At 46.2% G+C, this 19,361-nt stretch overlaps 1 protein-coding gene across 2 annotated transcripts in view; it reads right to left on the reverse strand.

Moving 5' to 3' along the window:
* The window catches only part of FERMT3 (FERM domain containing kindlin 3), a 331,919-nt gene that overhangs the window by 99,901 nt on the left and 212,657 nt on the right, over positions 1–19,361 (reverse strand). The gene's annotated exons all lie outside the window — the stretch shown is intronic.

Genomic DNA, 19,361 nt, shown 5'->3' on the forward strand with positions numbered 1-19,361 from the left:
TGGAGTCCCCATCCTTCTTCACATTAAAGGGGACTGCACATTGAAATCACCAAGAAAGAAAAGTATTTTTCCGGAGAAATGACGAATCCTGCACAATCACTGCCACAAAACGAGCAGACACAGTCTTCACTCTCTACTGAACACTCTGCACAACGCACTCCGCGTAGTCACTTTTGTGACTAATTGGCCTTCAAAGGGCTGTGCACAACATCTTGCCTTTTTGGTTGATATTGGTATCTCAACAGTCACTTTGACCACCCAACTCAGTAAAAGAAGGTGTGAAAGCAAGTGCCATAAGGTGATCCAAGGGAGTGGAAATCCATTCCTCAAGCTCTTCCAATCACTATACAAACTCTTTCTACCTGATTGTTTAAAAGTAATACCTCCAAGTTCTGTTAAGCTCTGTCAGGACTTTAAGATTTTCCTAAAGAAAATCCCCAGCATAAAAGAGGGCATGCCCTGATGCCCTTTCAAATGCCTTGCCTTGCCCTGCTAGATCAGATCCTACTGTTCCCTTTCACTGCTCTCCTTTGCATCAAAATTCGAAATCCTAAAATGTACAGTCTCTTTCTAGCTTGGGTTTTCAGGCCTATGTTAATCAATTAATATCCTTTGTGACTGAGAGCTTGAAAAAATATAACAGACACTCAGCCATGTTGGCTAATTTTTAACCCTATCAGCATTCACCCATCCTTTTTATTATTACCGCTAACATATTAATATTATTATTAGGGAATTTATTGCACGCAATCCTGGCTTCGGGAAGCAACAGAGTGCTTTACAAGCGTAAGGGGAACAACACGTGAAAGAAGCAGAGCAACAAGAAGCAGGGAGCTAACAATAGGGGAGAGGAGGCCGGCAATTTGCCAGCAAGGGATCTACAAGTAACCAGGGGAGGAAACAGTGGGGAGCAGATCACTCAGCCTTTGGCAGCAAGGGATCTACAAGTAACCAGGGGAGGAGACAGTGGGGAGCAGATCACTCAGTCTCAGCTAGGGTGGGGAGTTGAGGGTGTCTGGTCATAGGTATTAGAGATGAGCCATTCCTCAATGAGGAGGTCTTGAGCTCCTTCCTGAAAAGTAAAAGCGAGGGGGCGGGTCTGATGTTGACAGGGAGGAGGTTATTGAGTTTTGGGGTGTGGACAGAGAAGGCCTATGTTCTTGTTCTTTCCTTCCTGCACCGGCGGCGTCTAAGTCTGCACATGTCCTTACTTCTGATGGATCATAGGCCTCTGGAGATTCTAAGTTCTCAGTAAGTTAGCTTGGGGAGTTCAGTGTGATAGCATTATAAATTATGCAGCAGGATTTGAAGATGATACACCCTTTCAGCAGGAGCCAGTGCAGTTCGATGAGGGTTGAGGTGATGTGGTTGAATTTGCAGAGTCGCTTGATGAGTCGTGGAGCAGCAGCATGCAGGACGCATCTCAGGGGAGACAATGTAGTCGCCAGAAGGCCTTCCAAAAGGGCTTTGCCACCATCCAGTTGGGAGAGGACCAAGTCTTAGACAGCAGATCTGAAGTTGTTTTCTGGGATGAAGTGACTGATTTTCCACAGGAGTGGGAGCTGGTACCAAGCCGTTTGCGTCTTCCTTGATATGTGCTGTTTGAAGGAGAGGTATCTGTCGATTTCAAACCCAAGGGACTTGGTGCAGGTGACCAGCTGGGGTGTGAAGTGTAAGGGAGGCATGGTATCACAAGCATGACACTGACACAAGAGCTACAAGTTGTGTAAACACCTTTATAAAGGTCAGCGCCTTATATATAAATAAATAAATAAATAGATAAATAAATAAATAAATCAATAAAATTCTCGGGGTTTGGAAAAACTCCTACTTTGCCCTATAGCTATGATGGGAGTAGTCTCTACCATCAAATAATAAAGAAAACACAGTCATAGTCTATCTCAAATCAAAATGGCCTATACTAAAAAAAAAAAAGAATGCCTGCCCTATCTCTTTTACAAAAATGGTGTAAAGGGGAATGTGTATACAACGGAAAGTCAGTGTTATAACATAAAGGATCAAGGTGGCTGAGTCAGCTCTCCTTCCCACGTTGGACAGCACGGAGTAAGGCGGCTCCCGTAGACAGGATGACACACAAAGAAGGCAGTTCAAAACTTGGGACGAGGCTGCTTGGCCATCCACGTTAAACTCACTTATTTCCAGTTCACTAAAACTTATTTCATAGTTCAACAAAGGCTCACATAGGTTTCTCTCAGTCGGGCTCAGACCTCGCAATCACAGCGCTTGCAAGGGTTCCCTTCCACAAGCTTTCTTCACATTCATTAGGGGGTCCCTTCCCCTAACTTATTTCATATTCCAGGTATCTCTCGGTCGGGCTCGGTCCTTTCACTGATGTCAAAGACTTTTGAATGTGCAAGGCTTTTTCCATAGACCTCTGCAGGACAACTTCGACTTTCCCTTTAGCTCTCCACTTCTGGTCTTTGCTCCAGTGTCTCTTAATCTTGGTAGTTCCACAACACAATTAGAAAAGTTCAAAGAAATCTTTGTCTTAAAGCAATCACCTTTGAACTTCCCCTTTCAACACGATTCATCTCAACCATTGTGCATTTCAGAGGTTGTTCCTTTCGCCGGACCACTCTGCTCCTCAGTATCACTGGTTTCACAGCTATCAGTAACCTTAAAGTTCACTACTGGTTTGCTTTCTTTTGTGTCTCATCAGCACGCACGTAACCTTCAATTGTAAGATACACTGTTGCAGCTTCAATCTTTCCTTGACCCAAACTGGCCTTTCATGTTTCTTTCGCTAACTCACCGGTTGTGTGCATTCCATTCTTTTCTCAGCGGCTTTGATTCACAAGTCAAGGTTGATACCACAGGCTTAGCCTCGCCTCCCCAACTCTGCCATTCATCCGGGAGAGTCGCTGGCAACCTTGAAACACAATGCAGGCTTCTTCTTGCCTGGGATTTGGTTTTCTGCACATATCCTTCATGGTTTCTCAGAGGCAACAACCTCCTACATAGATCTTCAGGGTTTCTCTCCCCCTCGCTGTGGTCCCTCGATCGGTCATCCTGCTCCAGTGGGTTTGCCTTTGACCCGGAAGATCAGCTCCTTCTCGTGTCTCACCTTGCTTAGAGTGTGTATCAATGTTCCGCCTTTTATCCGTGTGGGGGGAGCTAATGGGTATCAGATGTATGTGATTAAGGTCAAATGCTTGACTTTGATAAACCTTATAACGGGACATGTCCAATGAGATATGCAAGTGTTAGCCTTTTTACTCTCAGCCTCCTCCTCTTCCTCAGCCCAGTGTTTGTGTAAAAAGGGGGGGGGGGAGTTGGAATATCAGAGAATCCTATAAAATGGGTATGTGCATGGGAAAGAGGGAATACCGCATCTCACTGTTGGTTGCCTCACAACTACTCCCCAAAGATCTCTCACGCAGATAATCCTTCCGCACTGCTCCATCCCTGGGTCTGGATCTAAAGGCGATGGCCGTGCCCTGGCCACCTGAGAGAGTGATCCCCAGTGACGAGTAAGTGAGACACCCTTTGGTTTCTCACATACCCTTCCCCCATGCGATGTAGCTGCATCTGTTTCGCTGTTCTTTACCTTTTTGGTGTTCCACAGTGAAACAGTAGGGTGACAGAGCTAAGAACAATCTCATGACTCGACGGTGAGAGTCCTTTCATTAACTTAACCATACCAAAGGTGAGTGGTCAGTGATGAGTGTGAATCTTCTTCCTAGAAGGTAGTATCTAAGATGGAGAATTGCCCATTTGATGGAACAGAACTGCGAGACTTGTCCTTGGCCTCAAGCCCAGGGACCATATCTCTCCAGGACTGAAAACTCTACACTGGCTCCAAGTGGCTGCGAGGATTAAGTTCAAAACCCTCTGCATTGTCCACAAGGCCTTCTGGGGCCTGGGGCCTAAATACCTTCAACTCTCTCTTCCTAAATATCTTCCTTCCCGAGCCCTTCGCTCATCCATCTCCGACTCCCTCAGGGTCAGCCGCTTCTCGAAGCAACGAGCTGGGGTAGATCTCTCGCCGTGGCAGGGGCCTCCCTTTGGAACAGCCTTCCGGCCTCCCTGAAACTTGAGGAGAACCATCTCCGGTTCCGGAAGCACCTCAAAACCTTCCTCTTTGCTTCTGCTTTCTCTCTCCCTCTCCCCTGCTAAATTCTCGACTGAATCTGCACCGAATCTGCAACTGGGCCACGCTCACCGACCTCGGTCCTGGGCCCAGCCACTCTCCTCTTGCACTGCCTCCCTGGCAACCCCTGCACTGAGGGACTGTCTCTGTATCCCTACAGCCCCCCCTTCCCCAGCACTTGTCTGCACTTACCTTACACTTGCCACCAGCTGGCCCTATTTATTTACTTTATTCTACTTACTTGTACTGCACTTCCCCCCTCCCCTTCCCCTTGCACTTTTCCCTTCCCGGTACCCCTGCACTTGCACAGTCTGAATGACACCTGGCCTAGTAGGATCGTTGTCTGTCTTCCCCTTGTTCCCCCCTCCCTGCCTCGTCGCGCCTTGAAACACTTGTGTATAGGCGCGTTACAAATGCCATATCATATCATCATATCATATCAGTCAGAGATAATACTGCTCCTAACCCTGTGAGGGAGGCATTGGTCTGTAATGCGAATTCCTTTGAGAAGCCTACTACTTTTAATATGGGATTCTGGCATAAGGTTTGTTTCAGGTTATTGTACGAAGCATCATCCTCATCAGTCTAACACATTTTCTGGGGTTCTGCATTTCTTAATTTATCTGTCAGTCTGGCTGTTCTATCTGAAAAATGTGGGATAAACCTACGATAATATCCAATTAAACCCAGGCATGTCCTAAGATCTTTCTTGGTCTTGGGTGTGGGAGCATCTAGGACGGCTTTGACTTTTCTTGGTGAGGCTGTACACTACCATTCCCTACAAAGAATCCTAGGTATTTCACTGCTGACTGACCCAGTTTACGTTTTTTTGGCTTGGCATATAAGCCGGCCTCTCGGAGGCTTCTCATAATAGTGCAAAGATGGAAAAGATGGTCTTCCCAAGTTTTACTATAAATGACTATGTGGTTAATATAGGCCCCACAGAAATCAGAATAAGGCTATAATATCCTGTCAATGAGTCATTGGAAAGTCACTAGGGCCCCATGCAACCCAAAAGGAAGGACTTTGAATTGGACTAGCACTGCTGGGGTTGAGAAAGCTGTTTTTTTCTTATCAGGTCCATGCACAGGGACCTGCCAATATCCTTTGGTTAAGTCTATGGTTGACAAGAATGTGGCATTTCCTAATTTATCAATTAAATCATCAATATGTGGCATAGGATAGGCATCAATGGTTCAGATGGCAGTGACCTACTTAAAGTCTATGCAAAACCTCCAAGATTGATCAGGTTTAGTCACCAACACAATAGAGGAGGACCATGGGCTTGAAGAGGGCTTGATGATATTTGCCTTTAACATTTTTTGACCTCGTCAATCACTATCTGCTTTCATTCTTCTGTGAGTCTGTATGGCTTCAAATGGACCACTTTCCCCTTTGGAGTTCTGATACAGTGGCAAGTACCATGTACTCTCCAGGGTTTCTCATCAAATTCATTAGGGTATGCAATAATAAGGCTGTTGAAATCCCTTTTCCTATCTTTAGGTAGTTCTTGGGGAATGAGTTCTAAGTTGTCAATCTCATCGGGTACCAAACAGGATAATTTAGAGGAATAAGTAGCGGAAAGACTTTCTTTCCACTCTTTCAGGAGATTTACGTGGTAGAGGTGGGACTCTTGCCTTCTATCAGGCTGGGCTATTTTTACGTGCAGGTTCCTGTTTGCTCTAGTACCTGATAGGGCCTGTGCCATTTTGAAATTAATTTATTTTCAGAGGTAGGTAAAAGGACTAGCACTTTTTGCCTTCTTGTCATAGGTACGTTTTTGTTGGGCTTGAGCTTTCTCCATATGAGTGTGGACTAGACTTAGGACGAGTTTCATGTGCTCTTGCAATCAGGTAGCTATCTGTAAGAGGGGTTTTGGCACCTCTTCTCTTTCCTCCCAGGTTTCCCTGAGGATGTCTAAGACATCTTTTGGTTCTCTACCGTAGAGTACCTCAAAAGGGGAGAAACCAATGGATGCCTGAGGGGTCTTTCTCACTGCAAACAGGGCCCAACGGATCATATGATCCCAGTCTTTCCCATCCTCGTCTACTAACTTTCTCAGAATCATTTTGAGGGTCTTATTAAATCCCTCCACTAATCCGTCCATTTGCGGGTGGTAAACTGAGGTTCTTAAGGTGTTAATGTGTAGTAATTCCTTAACTTCACCCACAAGCTTATTCATGAAAATGCATTCCTGATCCATTAGAATTTCCTTGGGGAAACCAACCCTGGAAAAGAATGGTAGCAAGTGTTTTAAATTTAGCTGGGTTGTGTTGTTCTGCATGGGGAAGGCTTCTGGGTATTATGAGAAACCAGAGGGTGTCTCACCCGCTAGTCCCTGGCGATCTGTCTCTCAGGTGGCCAAGGCACGGCCATCGCCTTTGGATCCAAACCCTGGGGGCGGACCAGTGCGGGAGGACCACCTAGGTGAGGGGTCTTCAGGGAGTGGGGGTGAGACAGCCAATGGTGAGATGCGGTATTCCCCCCTTTTTTGTTCATCTTTCCCATCCTATGTTGTAGGATTTTCCTAAGTCCCAACTCCCCTCCCCCTTTTTACACAAACACTCGGCCAAGGAAGAGGGTGACTGAGAGAAACCAGACTAACTCTCTCGCATCATACTGGACATGTCCAGTTAATCGGGTCAGGCACTTTACACTAAGTGCATATACTTGATACCAGTTAGCTCTCCTCACAAGAATCAAAGGCAACAGTTACAGACACACTCTGAGCAAAACGGAAACACAAGTACAAGCAGAACATCTTGGACGGAGGCACATCTACTGGAGCAGAGCAACAGACCAAGGGACGAGAGGTCATTGCCTCTGACAGACCGCGAAAGACATGTAGAAATGGCCAGATCCCACAAGTGAAGATTGCATTGTGTTTCAAGGACGCCAGCGACTCACCCGGGTGAACGGCAGAGTTGGGGAGGCGAGGCCAAGCCTTTGGTACTAACCTTGACTTGTGAATTGGAAATAGCAAAACAAGAAAGAAACGCATGCAGCCAGTTATTTGGCAAGCAGCCTGAGAGACTGGTGTGTGTCAAAGCAAATGAAGTAGCAGCATTATAACACAAGTGAAAGAAGCTGCACACATGTGGATGAGAAATGAAGAAGGGCAGACCTGTGAATGAACTTTGAAGTAAAAGGCAGCTGTGAGATCAGCAATACTAAGTAATGGAGTGGTCCGGCAAAAGCAAGTAGCCCATTCGAAAGTCTCTGTGAAAGGTACATTGTTTCAAGCTATTAAGCGAACAAACAGCGAGAGTGAATTAAGTAAGAGTAAACATGAACGTTGATGTCGAAGTGGTCCTGCAGTGGTCCCTAAAGAGAGCCATGCACATTCGAAAGTGTTCGACATCCGAAAGGGGTCTGGCCCAATTGAGGGAGACCCGAAGTACAATAAGCTTGGGGAAGGGAGCCCCCTGGCAAATTTATGTTTAACTGTGATGAGAGAGGTCTGAGCCCGACAGAAGGGGACCTTTGTGAACTTTACGTTGGAATACAATTTTGAAAGCCAAGAAAGAGACTTTAACGTGAAAGGCCAGGCGGGCATCAAACCACAATTTGGAACTGCTTGGATTGTTAGAACCCGAGCAATATGCTACTTTATTATTAAAGGTAACAGAAGCATTGCCAGTGCCCAAAAGCAGGGACTGTGGGAAAAGGTGCAGCACACAGGGAAAGCACATATTTGCCAGCACAGGGACCAACACAGTAGAGTCACTAGCAAGAGAAGCATTTTCTCTGTAGATAGTGTGCACTATAGCACTGACAGAACTAGTGATTATTGTTCCAGATTCCAGGAGATCCCTATACAGTGTCACGAGTGTATAGTTTAATAACAAGCAGACACAAGCATCACAAGAAAAGCATGATGTCTGGACACAAAGGGGATGAGCATTTTCCCCCTACTGACCCTCTCTGGAGACAAGAAAGTACAGGTGAAGTAGCACATTGCAGCAGGCTTATAGGTATAGGACCTCATCACAGGTTGGGCAGTATCCTGGCAGCAATACCACTGGGATACCACCCAATGCTAATAGCGCTACCACAACTCGGTCCAGTGCAATTCCTTGTGCCGGATCACGAGTTGTGGGTGGGTGGTAAATCCCCATTCGGTCCACAGGACCCAATGGGGTTGGTGAGTGCTATTGCCACCAACTGTAATTGCGCCGGCAGTAATAACGCAGAAAACATCTGAAAACGGCCCGAAAATGGCATCTTTACCTCCAGCAAAAAGCTGGAGGTAAAATGCCATTTTCTGCACAACTCGTGATTTGGCCAGCCCTTAAATGCAGCAGTTATACAGTTATCACCTCACGTAAGGGCTCGAGCCAAACTCGTGATGAGGCCCATTGTATTTTATGCCTAATTCAACCACATAACTTACCAGAAGTGTTATTTTGGCCGCACCGTAAGAACGCTAAAGGAGACCCCGGGGAAGTAACCTTTTTTATTGTTAGTATATGTTGTTTTCATGTTGAGTATTATTGAATGTCTAAGTGCTTAATTGATTAAATATTGTATTGTGCATTGTTTATGTTTTAGCTAGGCACAGATCGTTATTGTATATTGCAGGAATTAGCAATAGGCGGGCACACGCACACACTTCTCACATCTGCACACAGAACCTCAGAGGCGTACAATTCTGCTCAAGTTTTAAGTGAAGTATTATAGGGATATCCTAGGGAAGTAACAGAAAATGTTGCATTTATATTTTGCCAGAATGGACACAGGAGGCACAGAACAGATCACGATCCAACATCATCTGTAGAGGCGCCAACAATCAGGACGAAGCAACAGCCTCAACTGGGCTACCACATTTCCATCAAGAACTTTTCACGCAAGTTGGGGGGGGGTACCCATTTCAAATATGTCCTGAAGGGGAGTAGTAGCAAGCTCACAATTTCGTTTTTAACCTTCATCCGTGTTTTCAGTAAACTGAACAATTTTTTCTCAAGTATGCAGCACAGACGAACAGAGGAAGGATTTCAGTTTATGTATTAGGATTTATTGTTTTCTGTTTTTCTATCTTCTTTTCCTGTTGGTTAAAACAGATTGGGGCTCTTTAGCCCATAAGACTAATGGTACCAACGTAGCAGAGAATGTCAATATGTCAATGGCAAGGAGAAAAAGGGAGGGATTCCACTCAGAATTTATTTTTGGGCTGCCCTGGGAGTGAGCATCACACAGACTGACAACATGTGGTACAGCCACATGAGGGCAGTTGGGAAAGAGAGAACAAACAATACATGCAATGTTTGCTCCCTCATTCCACATGCAACTGGTACACTCACACTCTTTATCCCACAGGAAGTACCTACACAAACAACACTGTTTAATTCACTTGGCGTTGTCCAGAGTAAGCTGCCTCTGCCACTGAAGGTAACAAGCACATTTTTTATTTCGGTTATTAGGTGGTTACTGCTCTGCCACCACCTATTGGCCAAAAATATTGCATTATAGTACAGCTAAGGAGAAATGGCATATGAGGAGGGGTACAAAGCTTATATGTGTTTGGATATTTGCCCACCCATTGTCTCCTCCCTGGCCATGCTAATCCCTATGGCCATTCCCACCCAGTTCCTGCCTCCTCCCCGCCCAAAACACCTTCTCATGGGAACTCTTTGAGCTCGCTTTAGTCAAGCCTTACCATATAAATGTGCACTCGAAGTGCCTGCCAGTGTTTTCTCAAAGCAACCTTCTAAAACATAATGGGAGTCATTCTGAGGTAAGGGGTTACCGGTACCATTCCGAGGTTCCCTAACGGGACTTCTGCTAAGAGATGCACGAGAGTAAGGGAGCTCCCGAACCTACGAGCAGGAACTGCAGGCCCATTTGGATTTTTATTTTGCACCCAGGCCTACACCTGCTGCCACTATGTTGAGGTGGACTGTACTCCCTCGTTTCCTTGTGATACTGAATTTGGACCTTGTATTGTTATCTGAACATTCTGTTTTTCAAAGCATGTACCCCAAACAGACTAAAAGGTCCTTGACCTTGCGATGGAGACATTGTGCAAATAACTACTGGTCACATACATCAGCAGCACTGCACCTAGCAAACTGACAGCTGCCAACGACAAGTAGCGTCAGGTCACCAGGTACACGCTACTGCAGCTGACGAATAGCACAGCAATGGGGTAAGACAGGAGTTGAGGGCACTTAGATTGACCACTCTGCAGAACAGACAGCAATGGAAAGTGGCATGTGCGTGAAGCTAGGAAGTAACAGCGGTGCATACATACCATTAAATGCCGCTGAGTAAGGAAGCATACCACAAGCAACAAACACCCTGAAAACACTTCCCATGTCTATGGAAAAGGACATAGGCAGAGTCGTAGAAGAGGACCGGTTTGATAATCTTTTGCTTGGGGGCCTGCCTGACTGGGCAACATCATCAAGTTACTTGTTCCTAGTGGCTATAATTACTCTCTGTGCATGTCAAATGGGGTTCAAATGTTGCAGGAATGGTGAGAACAAGGGTAAATATATGATGTCACTCTCAGTAAACATGGCCAATGATGCCACTCTCCTGACCAGAAATATTCACACACAAACTGCACAAGACCACTGTACGGTTCTCGTAGGAGATGCATTTGGTCCACCAGGTAAACCCTCCAGTCCAGCCGCTATCTGCAGAATTACACAGAGCACTGGGTGGATTGTTAAGGCGATGGTGGGTACTGGTTCATGAATTGCACACCGCAGGAGTACGTAGCTAAGGGGGGAAACTTGCATGGAGTGTCCAGAATATGAATACCAAAAGATGGGCAAGAAGAGAAGAAAGAGGAGGAGTTATCAATCAATATATTGATCGAAGTGGGGAGTGTATATATGCAGACCAGCGTCCTGAAGCGGTGAACATGTACAAGCTACGGGAGTAAATTGGTGACATAAGGGTTAAAGGGTCGGTGAGGTCACAGCAAATTTAGGATACGCATAGTTGTGCTACACGTCAGGGAGCCAGAGCGGCACAGAAAAACATGCATGCAAAAGGATAGGCTTTATAGGGTACTTGCTTCAGCACATATATATGGGTAGGTAGAGCAAGCACAGGCAGGGTGTTCGTGTTATATGGAGTGTGTAGAGGGTGTTTTAGTGAGGAAGAGGGCCGGTCATGGCTGCTGCAGAGAAAAGCACACATGTAGCAGACAAAATCACACGTGCAACAAAGTCTTTCTTTTATTTTTCTTTATAAAAGCACTTATATGGGTAGGAAGGTAGGGCTTCGTGTTATTATGGAGATTGATTAGTTGTTAGTGTTACAGTAAGCAAGACATTGTCCATTTTGTTGTAGGCCAGGGGTAAACGCTGCAGAAGTTGTCGCCATTTAGCAAAACGCATCAGCTTGCACTAAATTTAATGTATTCCTGCTGCTGAGTAGAAAAACACTGAGTAACCAAGGTTAACAAGCATGGGGGTTGTGTAATGAATCCGATGGTGTCATCACTCTTTGACCAGCAGTGACCTCTGCCCATGATATGACCAGGGGACGGCAGCCGCTACCTGATCCTGACTCTGCGTGCAGCTATATGAGGCAATCAGGGCAGTGACATGACATCATCAGACGAGACATGGTATCCCCCTTGTTCTTTTGAGGATACCCGCTCCATTCCCCATGCCTTAATGGCATATTTTCATAACTCCCCTCACCCACCTTTCAAAGCTACTGAGAATACTTCTCCATACTCTGACTTTCCTTTCCCTGAATACAAAAGTCCTGAAACAAGGAAGCTGAGCGGAGTAATGAAGATCGATGAAGGCCAGGAGCACAAGATGCACTCTAGTTGGTATGATATGATATGGCATTTATAAAGCGCCTATACACAAGTGTTTCAAGTTTTGTTGCAAGCGCACACTTGATGCCGGGACATTTAAACCTCTAAACCAACTAACAAGAGAGTGACACTGGCTGGAGAAGTTTTGTCCTCTCAGTGCCAACCGAGGAACCACTGGGCTGGTGCGAGGTCTGTGGAGCCAACCAGCTCACAGAAGAGTCTGAGGAGAGCGGACTGTAGGAGATTGTACGCTGTGGGGGTGCCAGAAAAGGAAGATAGGCTTCCATGCAGGTAACGAAAGGCAGCCTTCACACCGCCGAGCCGGGAGAAACCCAGAACCGGTCGAGCGGCTGCCGCGAGGAGCACAGAAGCCACGGAGCAGAGGAGGTGAATCTGGAGAGAGGGTGCGGTATGCCAAAGACCCGCTGCAGGATTGCTGCTGGAGAACCGATGCACGCCACAGAGAGCCGGTGAGTCCACCCAAGGGTAGCGGGCACACCGGGGCACTTCAGCAACCTTACGGAAGGCAAACAAAAGTAAATGAAACATATTAGAAAGGACAGTGTAAGGAAGGCATGGTATCAAAGTAAGACAGACCCAAGTTATCACGTTCACGGGTGTTTATTGAACTTTATCAGGGGTGTGAAAAATACCTATCTAAACCTAAATCTAAGATGGGAGCAAGCTACGACCGTCAAATAATAATAATACAGTCCTAGTGGAGTCAAGTCAAAGAAAAAGGGCCTATTCTAAAAATTAACTATTGTCAATCCTTACCGCTATGCTACAAATAGTGTGGGATAATGTTAGCATCTCTTCCCCACGTTTTTAGCAGGGATAAGGTGGGTCATTCGAGCACATCACACTACTGGGCTTCTTCGGCAATAGGTCACAATTCCTTTTACCAACATCAGGGCCTTCTGTGCCCAAGTCTCTTTCGTTCAAAGTCTCTTGCTTCAGAGGGCCCGATGTACCAGAAAAAATAAAGAAAAGTTGCTTTCCAAACATTCAGGTCGGCCGATTCACTCTTCTCCGTGGAACCCCCTCAGGCGGGCTCAGATCTTTTTTCCACAATTAGCTTCCCTCAGTTGGATTCAGACCAACTTTAATTCACAGGCATCCCTCAGTCGGGTTGACATTTGCCACAACAATATTGCCTCGGGTGACATATGGCTCACCCTGGATCCCCCTCCTCCGGGCTCAGATCCCCTTTTATATAATTAGTCCTCCTCAGCTGGGGTCAGACCAATTTCAGTTCACAGGCAATCAAAGACTTTCGAATGTGCACAGGATTCAACTTAACCGGCTGCAGGACCACTTCAATTTCACAGTTCAATAATTCTTACATGCTTAGTGAGGTACCACAGAGACCTTGGAGTGAGCACCCACGTGGCACTGGACCACTCTGTATCTGGTACCTATTTCGGTTTCATAAAGTTCAATCGCATACAAGTTCTCTTTCTTCATACAATGTTGCTGCTTGCAACCTTCAGTGTAACACAGTCCGGTCTGCTATCAGTTTCTCCAACTTACCGGCTGTGCTGAACTCGCTGGCATTGCTTTGCTGTCAGAGTCAAGGACGATACCACGGTGGTAATCGTTTCTCCCCGTCTTGGCTATCAATGCGGGAGGGCCCTGTGCACCTTTGACACACACTGCACGGTTCGTCAGCTGCAAATTCCGGTCTTATGTTTCCATGAGTCTTCTTGAAAGTCACAGGCCTTTCCCGAAAAAGGGTCTTGTCGTCCTCTGTGGTCTTGCCACCTTTCTCTTCCGTTTAAACTGTCAATTCCGAATTGCTGCTTCCTCGTGTGGTTTGCCTTGCTCATAGTGTGCTTTGTGCTCCGCCTTTTATCTGTGTGTGGACGTGTGATGGAAGTCAGTTGTGTGTAATTATCAGTAATTGCCTTCCTCTGCCTGACCCTTGTGTTGGGACATGTCAGGTATACGCCTCTGGTTTGTGTGAGTTGTCGCTCACAATTAACTGTCAGTGTCAGGAATGGCACTCTGTCAAGAGTGGCACAGGGTACCCAGGTAGATTTTGGGTGGCTGTGCCAAAGTAAGGTAGCAGATAAGCACAAACAGCAGGGAGTTAAACAAGAAAGAAGAGTAGGAAACTGTAGCTGTGAGCCAAAAAGGGGCAAAAGATACAAAGGTACAAACAAACTGGATTCCCTCTTGGGGTGTAAACTGAAATGGGAAAAGTGTTCCACGAACCTTAGGAAACTCCACCCTTCTGCACAGATTGCTATAACAGAGGCCCACGCTGTATGCTCATGGCTGGGAACAACAGCAGTGGGTGTCTGTAACACTGAAAACGCGACAAGGGAAGGGGCAGAGGTTGCCTGCCGGAAACCAACAGGCAAGCTCTGTACAAAGGGATTACATAAGACACATGAGAAGACAAGAACAGATATATCCAGCGAAAAGGAAGTCAATGAGCAATCCAGCAGAAGGAAATGAAGGAAAGGCATTTAGACTGAAGTAGATAACCTAAGGTGGAGTCCAGAGGACTCAAGGAAGAGAACAAGGGAGCAGCAGTCAGGAAAACAGAAGGGCTGCAAAGTAGGAAGCAGGTCTGCCGTCATGAGTGGGACTAGGTGCAGGCAAACTGTAGTGGACTGCGGAGGACTGTAGTAGGCTGCAAGGCAGGGAATCCAGAAGAACAGGACAGAGAGAGATTAGTAGGAGGCGACAGACAGAGAGCCCAAAAGAATAGGGCCGCGAGGTAGGGAGCCCAGAGGAGCAGGGCTGTAGGCAGCTAAGTGTAAAACAGGCTGTACTGCAGAGGAGTGTAGCAAGCCGCAAGGCAGGGAGTCCAGAGGACACGGGCTGTAGGCAGCGGAGGGAGCAGGCTGCAAGGAAGGAGCCCAGAGGACAAGGGCTGTAGGCAGCAAAGAGGTGCAGGCTGCAAGGTAGGGAGCCCAGTAGACAAGGGCTTGGAGACAGCAGAGGGTTGCAGGCTGTAGGGCAGGGAGCCAAGAGGACAAGGACTGTAGGAAGCCAGAGTGAGGCAGGCTGCAGGGCAGGAAGCCCAGAGGACAAGGGCTTGGAGACAGCAGAGGGTTGCAGGCTGTAGGGAAGGGAGCCCAGAGGACAAGGACTGTAGGCAGCCGGAGTGAGGCAGGCTGCAAGGCAAGGAGCCCAGAAGAGCAGGGCAGCAAGGAGTGAGCCCAGAGGAGCAGGGCCGCTGGCTGTAGAGGGCTGCAGAGGACTGTAGTAGGCTGCGAGGCAGGAAGCCCAGAGGACAAGGGCTGTAGGTAGAAGGCAGCTGAGCGTGATCGGCTGCAAGGCAGGGAGCCCGGAAAGGGCACTGGATCAAAACAGGATAATGCAGCAACAGGAACAGCATACAAAGTAGAGGGTCATGGCAAACAGGAGCGGGGAGATCTCAAGATGCAAGCAGCTGCTTATATACAGCCCTGCCCTGTTCTGAGGCAGGCTAATTGACAGCACCTGGGGCAGCACACCTGATGACAATCTGCCTCCTCCCTCTCTGGTCCTGAGCAGGTGGAAGCAGCACTGGCCGCTAGGGCTTCTGGGGATTGTGGTCCCAATAACGATGAATGAGAATAGCCAGGAATTGAGGACTGTAGCCAGGTGCATTATGGTAAATGTAGTTAATTGAATAAAATAAGAAAGAACCAAAGTTGAGCAAATGGAAATAAAAGACCAAGGCGTGAAATGGAGTTGTTCAAGGAGTATTAGGAGGATAAATGAGTACCAAGTAGTCCATGATGGTTTCCAATGCGTGTGCCAGCGGCGCGGGCATGACAGTCAGTGAGAAAGTGTTTGTGTTGGGAAAGGGGGGTGAGTTTCTAGGTATCCTACATGGTAAGAAGGGGAAAAGGTGTTATAAGGAAGGGGATACTGCGTCTCATCCTTCGGGGGCCCACTTCCACTCCCAGAAGGATGTCATCCTATTCAGGTGATCCTCTCGCACTGGTCCACCCCTAGGAACTAGATCCAATAGCAATGGCCTTGTCCTGGCCACCTGGATGACAGATCCCCAGGGACTAGCGGGTGAGACACCTTCAGGTTTCTCACAACAGAGACACATTATTTCATAAAGGGACAGAATGGAATAAATATAAGACTGTCAAGTTTGCAAGTGTGCTCAGTGTACCTATGAGAAAGTCCTGGCAGGAGAGTATACCAGGCAGATTCAAGTTGCAAGAGTATTCATATGAGAAAGCCCTGACAGGAGAATATACCAGGCATATTCAAGTTGCAAGAGTTTTAGACAAAAAAAGCCCTGTAAGGAGATTATACCAGGCAGATTCAAGTTTCAAGTGTGCTCCCATGAAACAGCCCTGGCAAGAGAGTATACCAGGCAAGGTCAAGTTGGACAGTGTGTAAAGTGCACCACATGAGGAAGTCCTGATAAGGATGCATCAGGAATAGCCAAAGACTGTGTTGAAATATATTAAAGAGGAGAAGGATCCTGGCGGGAGAGTACACCAGGTATCCTACCAAGATTAAGACTAACCGCCACTTTGCTTTGCATACCAGTAGTGTTGTAGATCAAAGGAAACTCAAGGAATGGATATCCTTAAAAGTATAAAGCAGAGTGTAGAGAAATCCAGGGGAAGGGAACCTTTGTGTTGGAGTTGCACATTTCCTTTTTGAACATTTGTGCACTATCCAAGGCCAAAGACATTTCCTTTTTCACCTTATAGTTGATTTTTAAAATGTGAGGGCCAGAATAGTACTTTGGACACAGGACATTTTGTTTTGGACATCTTGACATCGGACAGACCCTTAGTTTTGTTTAAGATATGGAAACACCTCTTAGGGTAGGGACAGAGAGGCATTTTGCAACCCATTTTTGACAGTGAGTCCCCTGTGTCCGCATCTCATTCCTGTCTCCTCAAAGGTGCCAGATAGTGTCCAATTAATTGTTGCAAGAGAGCAGTTCTAATGAGAGCAAAACTACCCTCCAGGTGCCGTCCCATGAGATATGGGGCAATTCACAAAGGGAACAAAGGGCACAGAACTAGGGGCGAGGAGGCTCAGGCTGCAGGATGGAAAAAGATGTAACCTAGATGGGGGAAACAGCACCCCCAATGACCATAGGCCATTTTACCAACGAATAAAAGTGCTATGGTAGAACGAGTAAAACAGGAGGAATTGATTTCCAGCAGCTGGTCCTAGCACGTTATTTCAAGTTAAGTTGCCAGACTGCTGTGAACAGGGAGCTGGAGAGGTAGTGGCTGAGCAGATGCAGAAGGGTGAGGGACTAGAAAACCGATCAGGGGAAGGGGATTGAGTGTTCCAGGGGATTCAGCAATACCTTTGACATTGCTGATGTCCACTCACTGTTTCATTGGATGGGTTCAGTAGGATACTATCACCTGCGCTGTCTCCAAAACAACTGTGCAATTACCGTCAGGGGGATTGTCAAAATGTACCATAAGACGTGCCAACCAGTGAGGGACACGCAATTATGTCGGTCAGCAAATGTGATGTCATTGAGGGGTGGTATGTTTTCTGGTCCGAGAAGTGAAACATCCAATGGGACTTCTTAATGTACAGGTTTCATTAGGGTCTTGCTGAAGAGCAGCCAATCAACATGTTAGAATTACCGAAAGGCTCTTACAGAGATAAGATTATTTTAATGTGTTTCTCTCATTAAATACTGTGGCCCAGAAGAGGCAAATTGAGATGGATTTTCAGTTCAGTTGCAAGGAGCTGTCAGAATTTTTCATGCATGGTGTACTCTCCTTTTTGATTACTTTTGTTATTTCTTTGGATTACTTGGCGACTGCACTTTTACAATACAAGAGACCTAAGACAAACAGACAGACAGAACCAGATGGAGTGTACAAGAATACCATGCCATATTAGAGGTTAAGAGAAAGCAGAACTTAAAGAAAATATTCAAAGAAGGGGAGATAAAGCCCCATACCCTAGAAGGGGTTACCAGAAACCAAAAGATAAATTCAATACCTAAAGAGGGTGAATCTAAAACTGCCACCATAAGAGGGTTCACTGTGAGTTGGAAAGAAACAAAAAGACTTGGAGAGTTAAATATGAGAAAAAGATACCACAAGAAACCCCAGTCGAGAGCTAAGATCCCAATCTGGGCTGAGAACCAAATATACTCAGAGAGGGTGGGAAACGAGAGCAAATCAGGCCCTCAAGTAGAGCCAGCAGTGACCCTCAAGTGGGAAACATAATCCTATCAACTGCAAAAGGCTGCGACACCCTGGAGGGGTGAGCAGGAGACATCAGCTGGACTCTTGAAACGCATAGAAATACAGGTAATACATTTAAGGGACAAACCATTTTGGTTAACTAATACTTTGTGGAGCAGCACAGGAATTCACAATCTTTAGTCAGCATTGAAAACCAAGGAATTTGCCTTTGGACCATCTGGAGAGGGAGTAGAGAACCGAAGCAAGCCAGACCCTCAAATAGAGACTGCCGGTCCATGCTGGACCCCAAAACCCTATCACCTGCAGGAATCTGGTACACCTTGGAGAGGCGAAGAAGCAACATCATTTGGAATCTTAAAAAGCTTACAAATCCAAATAGCCGACTTAAGGAATTTTTTTTGAACTGCTGCAAAATCCATGGGCGCAGCAGTTTCACCTTTTTGTTTACATTGAAAACTAAAAAATGTGATGGTTATGAATTGTATATGAACTGTATAAGCACACAAAAGCTTGATAACTCTCGAGGAACATTTCAAGTGACACTTTGGGGGTGGGGTCATGCCCCAGCCAGCACAAATGACAGAAGAGTAAAGAACACTTTTCTAGGTTGAGTTTAGTTTTCTTTTATTAGTGGTTTGTCCAGTGAGTACCATAGCATAGGTCTGGACAAAGGACTGATTTTGACGAAAACCTTTTTTTTAACTTTCTAGAATAGAGAACCTTCATCATAGCAATAGGGCTTGGTGAGGCATTTTCTTTATTTTAAAAAGTGAATCACTTTGCACCATGTCTCGTTGTCTGTCTCCTATGTCGGACCTACCACATTACAGTATAGATTTGTACTGAACGTTTCATAAACCAGGTAAAATGTATTTGCCTTTGTGTAATGGTGCCTAGGGCTCAGAAATGGTGTTCACTCAGCATAGATAAGTGCTCAAGTGGCACAAATACTAGTATAAACCCATCTCACTTCCATCAGCATGCAACATGTAGCATGACCCTTGCTAAGGCATGCCCATTTGGTGCTTCTTCCAAACAGCCAGCAAGAGAAGTAACGATTAAATATGCACCAGAGAAACTGTGGTACTAAAAATAATTAAACAATGATAAACAGCAATATTGAAGATTTAAACACAAATGGGTCAGTTCGAAGTCTGAAACTGATGTTTTGTCTCTTAGGCAAAATACCCAATATTACAAGCAGATTATTTAAGGAATAAGAAAGATAATTGGGCCTCATTACGAGTCCGGCGGTAGCCATGCTGGAAAAAATGGCAGGCTGCCGCCGGACCGGCACTACCATTCCGCC

The sequence above is a fragment of the Ambystoma mexicanum genome, chromosome 2p (assembly GCF_040938575.1).
Source record: "Ambystoma mexicanum isolate Mex_15411 chromosome 2p, UKY_AmexF1_1, whole genome shotgun sequence".
In the NCBI taxonomy this organism is placed as follows: domain Eukaryota; kingdom Metazoa; phylum Chordata; class Amphibia; order Caudata; family Ambystomatidae; genus Ambystoma; species Ambystoma mexicanum.